Source organism: Euphorbia lathyris, chromosome 10, assembly GCF_963576675.1.
Source record: "Euphorbia lathyris chromosome 10, ddEupLath1.1, whole genome shotgun sequence".
Classification (NCBI taxonomy): Eukaryota; Viridiplantae; Streptophyta; class Magnoliopsida; order Malpighiales; family Euphorbiaceae; genus Euphorbia; species Euphorbia lathyris.
The window spans coordinates 46,897,110-46,908,457 of record NC_088919.1 but is presented as its reverse complement, the minus strand read 5'-3'; the positions used below and the strand labels follow the sequence as shown (position 1 = coordinate 46,908,457).

The following is an 11,348-nucleotide window of genomic DNA, read 5'->3' as shown; positions in this document are numbered from 1 at the left end:
CTATGAAAAACTTTTATAGCTAGCATTTTAATGTTACTGATGTTCCGACTTGGAAAAGCTTCATTTGGGGTCCGTCAATTTTGCCGTCTGACTCTTTGGTTTGCTGGAGAGCCTCACTTGATGCTTTGCCAACACATGACAGGCTATGAGTCTGCAGAATTCAAGTGACTTCTCGTTGCTATTTATTCTCTGCGGATTTCAAAACTCATGAGCACTTATTTATCCGTTGTTCTTTCTCCCGTCAGCTATAGCATGGGATTAGCTCTTTATTTGGAGGTCCGTCAAGACTGACGGCACAGTTCAGGAACTTTTAGAAGCAGCAACTTCACAAAGATTCAGCACTCAAATAAGAGTGTTATGGGCAGCCGAAATCATTAGAATATGTCTGTTTTTTTTTGTAAACTCTTGGGTATTTATATTCTCATTGATCAATAGAAATCCTTAAAGATTCTACCTCTATTACTATGTATCACAATGTAGGGTGTGCGCATAATAAACACTCCAATTGATATATATTTTAAGACTTGTAAATATTCATAAAACTTAATTGAGTACAATTCAAACTTATAATATGTCATGTTATGTAATAATATATACTGCTCACTATGCCCTGCACTGTTGTTTTTAGTCTCGAAAGAAGCAAACCAACTCCTAACTGGACACTCTTACACTTATTCTTTTTTTTTATTATTATTATTATTATTATTATTATTATCATCATCATCATCATCGTTTAAGTTAGTTGTTGTCCTCTTATTATTATTTAAGTTAGCTCTTGTTTTTATATTTAACTTTAGTTTAGTTTTATGTGTAACTTTAATTATTACCTATAAACATATTTTGGTAAATTAATTTATATTATCTGTTATATATGGAATTTCTTAAATGGTTATATAATATTTTTAGTTTAGTAATTAATAGTAATAATAATTTACGGAAAAAATATATAAAAGCAGCTGTCCAGAAATGTATGACGAAATACCGTCAGTGATCCAACAGTAAAATTTTGGTTGAGCTTTTAACTTTTCATCCAAAATTGGTCGTAAAACCCTCGGTGATTGTTGTGACCGGATTATTTGCAACCAGAAAATCGTCTCTAACAACATTTGATAACACAAATTTGAAACCAAATAATGGTTGAAAAAAAAAAATGGTTTGTAACTTTGCCACCAACTTAACAAACCAACTTCTTGGTTCCAAAAATTGCTAGCATAACAACTAGATCTGGTTTGAAAGATTTAGCAACCTAGCAATTAGCGGCTGATTCACTTTGGTTGCTAAAAACACAATTGTGGTTGCAAAAACATATTAGAGACCGATTGAGCAACCGGATTTTCAGTTGCTAATTACTGTTTTTCGTATCGTGATAATTTCCTTCCACAAACCACATATCTATGGCCGTTCAAACAAGAGGTGTTCAACAGTCTCATCAAAATCATTTCTTAATCTAGGAATTGTTTTCAACAACAATGACCATTCGTGAATTTCTTGCGGTTATTATTTCAGTGCCAATATTTTAATAGAAAATATTTTTTTTTGATAAGTTATTGATAATTTAGGATCAATCACATTCTTATGAAACTAGGGAGTATAATGTTTCCAATATTATTAACAAAAGATGTTTATAATTTGTATTTATTATTTAGAAATTTAAAGTATGATTATTTTTTTAAAATTCATGAAGGGATAAAGTAAAAAAATACTGCCAATATTAGCAACGCAAAATCAATTTTACTGTACATTATAATCGATACAATTATACCTTTAATATATATTCACAAATCTCTACATATATGAAAATGTAATTTCGTGCAGAACTATAGTTAATTTGAAACCTTCACATCCCAAATGATCTTATCCTCATAAACTCTTCCATACCTGTATCCATCTAATTACCCTCATTCCAAACAAGTTATCATTAACTCTTACTAATCCTTTCTGATGTAGTGAATTTTTTTTTAAATTCTACTAAGTTTTGGAGTTTTCGATTTTGGTATTTTTGAACCATATTTTCATTGGAAACGGGCCAACAGTCAAAACTAATGGCTATGCAATAAGCCCTATCGTGTTTCGTTCAAATTCCGAAGTTTATGCTTTGCAATTCGCAATTTAGTGTTATTTTTGAACTAATTTGCATTTTCCTTTCCTAATTGGAATTCTATTTTCATATTGTTTTTTTATGATTCTAATTTAGTATTTTGGCTATTTAATATTTTTCCTTTGCCTATTTGTTTATTTTTAATTGGTTTTAGAGTTTTAAGTATTTAAGAACTTGTTTTCATTGTAAGGGAGAAGTTTATTAAAACAATATTCAAACAGTTTGAATCTCTTCCATCTCATCTCAAGAAATCACATAAAACAAAGCATTCCATTGAGTTTATTAACCTTACATATATAACCACAATAATTATATAGGACTTGAAAACATAAACCTCTACAAATTCCAAATCTGAATTTGTGAAAACATAAAATATTATATGATAATCAAGCAATGAAAGGGAGATATCAACACAAGTTACATGTCACCTCATGATTGGTCTAGGAAGAATTGGTACGGGAACACATGTCATCTCATGATTGGTCCGGGACAGTGTAGAAATTCTCCGAGTAGTCAGTCTCTTCATTCTCATCATCTTGAGCCCTTGAAATCTCCTGCATAACAATAGAATGGTCAATCTCTTCAGCCTTATGTTGCTCCATCAATTTGGCAAGTTCTTCAGCAACTTCTTTCATTGTTGGCCTTTCATCCCCAATGCTACTCATGTAATTATTTGCAAGATTTGCAAACACTTGAATCTCTTCCATCTCATCATCAGAATTCACAACAAAACAAAGCATTTCATACACTCTATTATCTTCCAAGGCGGACCGAAAGTACTGAATTGTATTCTTTCCGCCCCATCTCGCCACAGAGTTCGGCTTGGCCCCTGTTAAAAGCTCGACAAGAACAACTCCGAAGCTATAAACATCGCTCTTTTCTGTTAAGATACCCGTAGTAAAATACTCCGGATCTATGTATCCCAAAGTCCCTCGTATTTGTGAAGCCATAATTTTATGATCCGGGGGAATTATCACCGAAGCTCCAAAATCCCCAACCTTTGCAGTGTACTGATCATCAAGGAGTATATTTGCTGGCTTGACATCTCCATGAATTACCGACGGATCTGCGAGGGAATGTAAATATTCAAATGCAAGTGCAGCTTCTGCAGAAATTCTCAAGCAATTTTCCCAATTTTTCACTATCCGAATAGATGTTTGATGATGAAGATAATGGTCTAGACTTCCATTTGAAATGAATTCGTAAACAAGCAACGGAATTTTAGTCTCCAAACATAATCCCAAAATCTTTAGGACATTTTTGTGGTTAATTTGTGAAATAATCCCAATTTCATGTTGGAAATCTTCATTAATAAGTGTTTTATTGAAATCTTTAGGCTTCTTGATTGCTACTTGAGTACCATCTTTAAGTTTTCCTTTATAAACAGATCCAAAGCCACCTTCACCGAGGAAGTTACGTTTGTCGTAATTTTTTGTCGCCTTTGCCAGCTCATTGCCGCTAAAAATCCTCACTCTTTGGTGTTCCAATAATTTTCCCCCATTCCTTAAGAAGTTTTTTTGTTTTCTTCGCTTGTTTAACATTACGGTAATACTAATAATCCCAATTAGCACGACTAGCATTACAACTGCAATAAATCGAAACGAAACATATCAGCACATATATTTAAATTTGAGCAGTCATTGTATTACATTAGTCTTATTAAAATATTAATCTCAAAATTCTAACAAAATCGAGGATCTAACGATTGGAGAATCTCAACGTACAGAAGAGTAAGTGGGAATTACCTATGGCAACTTCCATGAAGCGTGATCGTCAGCAGCCGACTTTGCCATCACTAGACATTCCCAAAGAGCATTGACATGTATAATTCCCAATTGTGTTCCTGCAATGACCGTGGCACTGATACTTGCTTTGATCCTTGCACTCATTAATGTCTACAAAATATATGAAAGATATATAAGAATAACTACTTAATTTTGGAATAAATCTACACAGAAATATGACCTTGGCATCCATGACGAAGATACGGATTTCCAGCAAATCCTTGTTTGCACAAGCAACGATATCCTTTTCCATTTTTGGAGTAGAGGCAATCTGTATTATTCCACTACAACAAATGTTATCTATAGCTACAAAAGTTAGCTATGAAAAATAATTTTGTAGCTAATGTATACTAATAGCTACAGATATATCACTTTTGTAGCTGTTAACTAATTTTTGCTTTAGTAAATATATTTTTGTAACAGTACGTAATGCATTTGCTACAAACATTCAACTATGATAAAAATGTTGTAGCTAATTAATATTTAGTTACAAATGTTGCCCAACTATAGCAATATTAATAATTAGCAGCTACGAAAGTTAGTTATGAATTAATCTTTATAGCTAATATATACAAATAGCTACAATTATAACACTTTCATAGCTATTTACTAGTTTTTGCTTCAATAAGTGTATTTTATAGTCGTATGTAATGTATTAGCTACAACCGCTTTACTATGATAAAAATATTGTAACAAATTGAATTTTTTAGCTACAAAATCTGCTTATTTATTGCAGTATTATATAAATAAAAACCGAAGAAAGTAATGAATGATTTTCTTAAAAGTAAGAAAATATGTGAAGTAATAAAAAAAGTCAAAATGCATCCTTATAAGAAAAATATATCAAACAATTTCTTGAAATTATAGTTTAAGGAACGAAAACTAAAAAAACTGGACTGAATAACCAAACAAATATGTAATTCAGTTCGGTTCGGATTTCTCAACAATTTCGAATTTTGGTTTGGTTTGGTTTGAGCATAAACCAGACAAAACTAAACACCGAATTACTCTATTTTTTATGCAATTTTTAATAAAAGGCAAGCCACAAAAAAGTGAAATTAACCTTATTAAGCTAACTACGCCCATCCGTGTACAAAAGAATGGAACAATAAAATTAAATCATTTTAATTCCACACCCACTACTTATATATAGTATTTTTTTTTAAAAAAAGTTGTGCATAATACACTTACATTAAAGACAAACAAAAGCCTTCAACCCACCCCATTTGATTCGAACACATGACCTCTAGGATCATAGGTAAGCTCTCAACCAACAGGCTAAGAGCTTCACTTATAAAAAAATAAGAGAAAATTTCAAAATGTAGAAACTAAAACACTTATAATAAAATAAGTTATATTATATATAGAAAACTTACTATTTTTTTTGTATTCAAATTATTTTTAACAATTTTTACCACACAAAACCAATTCAAACATCTAACACGATAAAAAAAATCAATTTACCGATTTTTACCAACTAACACAAATTCAATCTTCTAATACAACTATTTTTACTAAACTAATCATTTTTATCAATCTTTAGCAAATGAAACCAATTCAACCGTTATACACGACAACAAATTATTTTTTTTATCAATTTTTATCAAACAGAACCAATCCAAACATCTAACATGACTATTTTTTGCAACAAATCATTTTTACAACAAAAACCAATTCAAATAAAAGGAAATATAACATAATCAAGTCAACGTAAAGTAGCATAACACAATGTAACATAACTCAATGCAACGTAACATAACGTATAATAACGTAACGTAAAGTAACTTAACATAGCATACGATAACATAATGTAATGTGACATACAGTAACGTAATATACAATAACGTAATGTAACGTAACGTAACGTAACGTAACGTAACGTAACGTAACGTAACGTAACGTAACGTAACGTAACGTAACGTAACGACACAGAACAGAACATAACTTAGAGTGACGCAACATAATGTAATATAATGTAACATAAAATGACGTAACGTTACATAACGTAACGCAACGTAACGTGACGTAACGTCACATAAAATAACGTAACATCACGTAAAATAACGTAACGTAACGTAAAATAACATCACATAACATAACGTGATGTAACATAACATAACGTAACGTGATGTCATGTAACATAACGTAATATTATTTTATGTGACGTAACGTAATGTAACGTGATGTGACTTCACGTGACGTGACATGACATGACGTGACGTGATGTCATGTTATGTTGAGTCACGTTACGCTACGTCACGTTATGTTATGTCACGTAACGTTACGTTACGTTACATAACTTAAGATAATGTAACGTAACGTAGCATAGCGTGACTTAACGAAACGTAACATAATTTAGCGTAACTTATAGAAATGTAACGTAACGTAACGTAACGTAACGTACGTAACGTAACCTAACGTAACGTAACGTAACGTAACGTAACGTAACGTACGTAACGTAACCTAACGTAACGTAACGTAACGTAACGTAACGTAACGTACGTAACGTAACCTAACGTAACGTAACGTAACGTAACGTAACGTAACGTAACGTAGGGTAACGTAACATAGCGTGATGTAACATAACGTAACATAGCGTGACGTAACATAACATAATTTACTGGAACGTAACGTAAGGTAACATAAAGTAACGTGACGTGACGTGACGTAACGTAATGTAACGTAATATAACGTCACGTAACGTAACGTAACGTAACGTAACTTTGAGTAACGCAACATAATGCAACGTAATGTAATGTAATGTAATATAATGTAACGTAAAATAACGTATAGTAACTTAGCGTAACATAACTTAGCGTAACATAACTTATAGTAACGTAACGTAACATAACGTAACGTAATGTAACGTAATGTAACGTAATGACAGAATATAACTTAGTGTACTGTAACATAACGTAAATTTAATGTAACGGCAATTAACGTAACGCATGTACCGTAACATAATGTAAGGTAACATAAAGTAACGTAACTTAGTGTACCGTAACTTGGTATTACGTAACAGAACATAACATGACGTGAGATGACGTAACGTAATGTAACATAACGTAACGTGACCTAATGTGGCTTTACATAACGTAACGTAACGTAACGTAACGTAACGTAACGTAACGTAACGTAACGTAACGTAACGTAACGTAACGTAACGTAACGTGACGTAACGTAACGTAGCATGTTGTAACATAACTTAACATAATGTAACATAATGTAACGTGGCGTGGTGTGATGTAACGTAATGTAACGTGACGTAATGTCACGTAATGTGGTGTGACATGACGTGACATAACGTAACGTAACGTAACGTAACGTGACGTAACGTCACGTGACGTGACGTGACGTAACGTAACGTAACGTAACGTAACGTAACATAACGTAATGTAACGTAACGTAACGTAACGTAACGTAACGTAACGTAACGTGACGTAACGTCACGTGACGTGACGTAACGTAACATAACGTAACGTAACGTAACGTAACGCAACGTAACGTAACATGACCTAATGTGGCTTTACATAACGTAACGTAACGTAACGTAACGTAACATGATGTAACAGAACTTAACATAATGTAACCTAACGTAACATGATGTGACATGATGTAACGTAACGTAACGTAACATAGCATGATGTAACATAACTTAACATAATGTAACCTAACGTAACGTGGCGTGACGTGATGTAACGTAATGTCACGTAACGTAACGTAATGTCACGTAACGTAACGTAACGTAACGTGGCGTGACATGACGTGACGTAACGTAACGCAACGTGACGTGACGTCACGTGACGTGACGTCACGTGACGTAATGTAACGTAACGTAACATAACGCAACGTAACGTAACGTAACGTAATGTCACGTAACGTAACATAATGTCACGTAACGTAACGTAATGTCACGTAACGTAACGTGGCGTGACATGACGTGATGTAACGTAACGTAACGTGACGTGACGTCACGTGATGTGACGTAACGTAACGTAACGTAACGTAACGTAACATAACATAACGTAACGCAACGCAACGTAACGTAACGTAACGTAACGTAATGTAACGTAACGTAACGCAACGCAACGTGACGTAACGTGACGTAACGTAACGTAACGTAACGTGACGTAACGTCACGTGACGTGACGTAACGTAACATCACGTGACGTGACGTGACGTGACGTGACGTGACGTGACGTGACGTGACGTGACGTGACGTGACGTAACATAACGTAATGTAACGTAACATAACGCAACGTAATGTAACGTAACGTAACGTAACGTAACGTAACGTAACATAGTATAACGTACCGTGTCGTAACCTAACGTAACAGAACGTAACGTAACATAACGTAACATAACATAGTGTGACGTAACATAACTTAACGTGACGTGACGTGACGTGACGTAACATAACGTAACGTACTTGACGTAACGTTACGTAACGTAACGTAATATAACGTAACGTAACGTAATGACATAATATAACTTAGTGTATTGTAACATAACGTAAATTTACTGTAACGGCAATTATCGTAACGTAATGTACCGTAACATAACGTAAGGTAACATAAAGTAACGTAACTTAGTGTACCGTAACTTGGTATTACGTAACAGAATGTGACATGACATGAGGTGACGTGACGTAATGTAATATAATGTAACGTGACGTAATGTGGCTCTATATAACGTGATGTAACGTAATGTAACTTAAGTAACATTTTGTAACGTAACATAATTGTTTATCGAGACATTATATTATATTACATTATTATTGCTTTCTATAGAAAATATTTAACATAATTGTTTATCCAAGCACTATGAATGATTAAAAAAAAACGCCATGAATAATCATTATACAATAGTATTAGTAGTAATTAATATATATCTTACAATTTTTTATTCAATTAAATGTTGTTGTTTTTTTCTATTTATTTTTTTTGACAACTTTTATTCTATTTATTAAACGTGGCTTCATCAAAAACCCACGAATTATTAGTTTTACTTGTTATTATCATAGTTAAATGTTGTGGTATTTTTCTATTTATTAAATGTGAATTCATCTGCTTCACTTTCGCCATTATCTCTATAACATGCTTCACTTTCGTCATTACTTGAGAGGGAAATCAAATTCATGAAAATCCCTCCAAATTTTCATTGTAAATTTTTGTTCCACCAATATATCCGGCCTTAATTTGTCCACTAAATATATCTCACTATTTTATTTTATTCCTTCGCAGTTTTATATCTCACTATTTTTATGAAGACTGCAGATTTTGTTCAGATTATCCAAAGGTAAAGGTAAGACAAGAATCCCCTCCATCTCCTCTTTGATTTGTTGATCAATATTGAATCAACTTCATCTCTAAATCAAATTATATTATTTAGTGTTACTTTTTTTTCAGGTGAAATCTATGATAAACTCCAAATTTATCCAATTAAGTTTGGATAGTCACGTTCAATTTTAAGGTATTACTTTCATATCTTCAATAATTGAATTTGTTTTAAGAATTCGCTATATGGATGCATATGAACAGTGTTTGAATACCGTGTTTGCATAAGCATGTTATTGTATGACCCTCTTTGTTTATGGTTTTCTCAATTTATTTTCCTTCTCATGCTTCCCAGGATCCTTAACAACTGATATTCTTCTTTACTTTTGCTGGCTATATATTTTTATTGAAATATGCTTTTTGGCTTCTGGTTTTTAATATTTTATTGGAATAAAAATATGCGATGTCTTTTTCTTTTTCTTTCATTACTCTAGCCTTTCTTTGTATATTATTTTGAAAGTGTTGTTTAATTTTTGCAGGTTATGGACGATTTTTAAGATGATATCGAAGACTTTATTGAATGTGAAGTTTCACTTTGGAGATACTGAACATATATTCTTAGAAAGATTTAGAATTTTATTTTAAACAGTATATGTACTTGCTTTATATTTATTGTTTGGGACAAATGAATATTTTAAAATTATTCTATTTAAATGATTGTTCATAATATTTTATAAATATAAATGCTTCTTGTTCTCGTGATTTTTCTATAATTGGCATGGTTTGCTAGTTTGAAAGTAAAAATAACATATTCATGTGGCTAATATTATTCATTTTCAGCAGTAAATTTAAAATTTATAGCTAATACAAAAGTGATTTGCTATGATATTTTCTGTTTGAAGCAATAAACTTTATTTTTTTTGTTACAAAATTAATTTCAAAGCCATAAATTCAGGATTTAGCTGTAATTTTTCCAATCTTATAGCCAAGACATACGAATATTTGTATCAGAGAATTTAATTTCATTAGCTACAAACATTGTTAAAAGTAGCTAAAGTATTTTGTAGCTATTGAAATTAATATTTTGCTACAAGTTTAATATTTTCATTGCAATAGATAATATTAATATAGCTACATTTTTTTTATATTTTGTAGCTATATGCATTAGTTATTAGTTACATTTAACTTAAAATACGTAGCTAAAGCTTTAGCTACGCCACTTCTAGCTACGACAAGCTACGAAATATTTTATTGTAGCTAAATTATTTTGTCACGAAACTTTCTTACTCTAGCCACAATTTTACCCGTGGCTATAGATGCTATTTGTTGTAGTGTTCCCACAAGCATATGTATCTGTATCCTTTGCTATTTCGCATGTCTTTTCTTCAACCACCCATTCAATTACAGATTCTGCTTCCATATATTCGTCTGGATACGGCCAATCGGAGATACTAAAATCAACAACTTTAAAACTCCTTTGATCGGACAAGAATGCAATTCCACACTGATTTTTGCCCAAGGCTTCCGAATAACCCAATAGGCTTTGAAGAGAAAATTCTAATGTGGAAAGAGATTCTGGTAAGGAAGCTTGGCAACACCCATTACCTGAGCAAGAATCGTTTTCTTCAAATTTTACATCTCCACATACCGACACACAACCCGTCAGAAAGTTTTCTTTAGTAGCACTCAATAAAGCTAAGGTATTACATCCAAAAACAGTGAGTTTATTGTGTTCGTGGGAGAATCTGAAATTATCTCTCAATGTTATGTCTTGCTCGACATACTCCGTTTCTGTTGTCCCGTTGTAACACTCGACAGCTGCATTAGGTTTTACAGAGATTAAGCCATCGTCAATGGACATATTAACGATTGTAATGTTATCTCTGAGAACCAGTGTAGGAGGAGAAGTGGTGGAGTTACATTTTAGCAGGAAATCAGATGTGCCGTTATTGATGGCGCATCTGGGTTCGTCGAGCCCAAAAGTGTAGAAGATGCTGATATCTCCACACTTTTCTCTACACCCGTCGCGAACATTTGGCGACGGTTTCATCGGTGATACTATTGAAAACCACAACACTAAAAGTAGATAAGGAGAAGAGCTCTCATGTTTTGCATCTGAACCAACTATGGCTTCATCCAATTCCTTTCTGCTTTAATATGAAAAACTCAGTATGTAACTATCAATGTGAA

General features: G+C 32.7%; 1 pseudogene; it reads right to left on the bottom strand.

Annotated features, from left to right (window-relative positions):
- Positions 1–342: 342 nt before the first annotated feature.
- LOC136208112 (wall-associated receptor kinase 2-like) lies at positions 343–11,348 on the bottom strand (annotated as a pseudogene).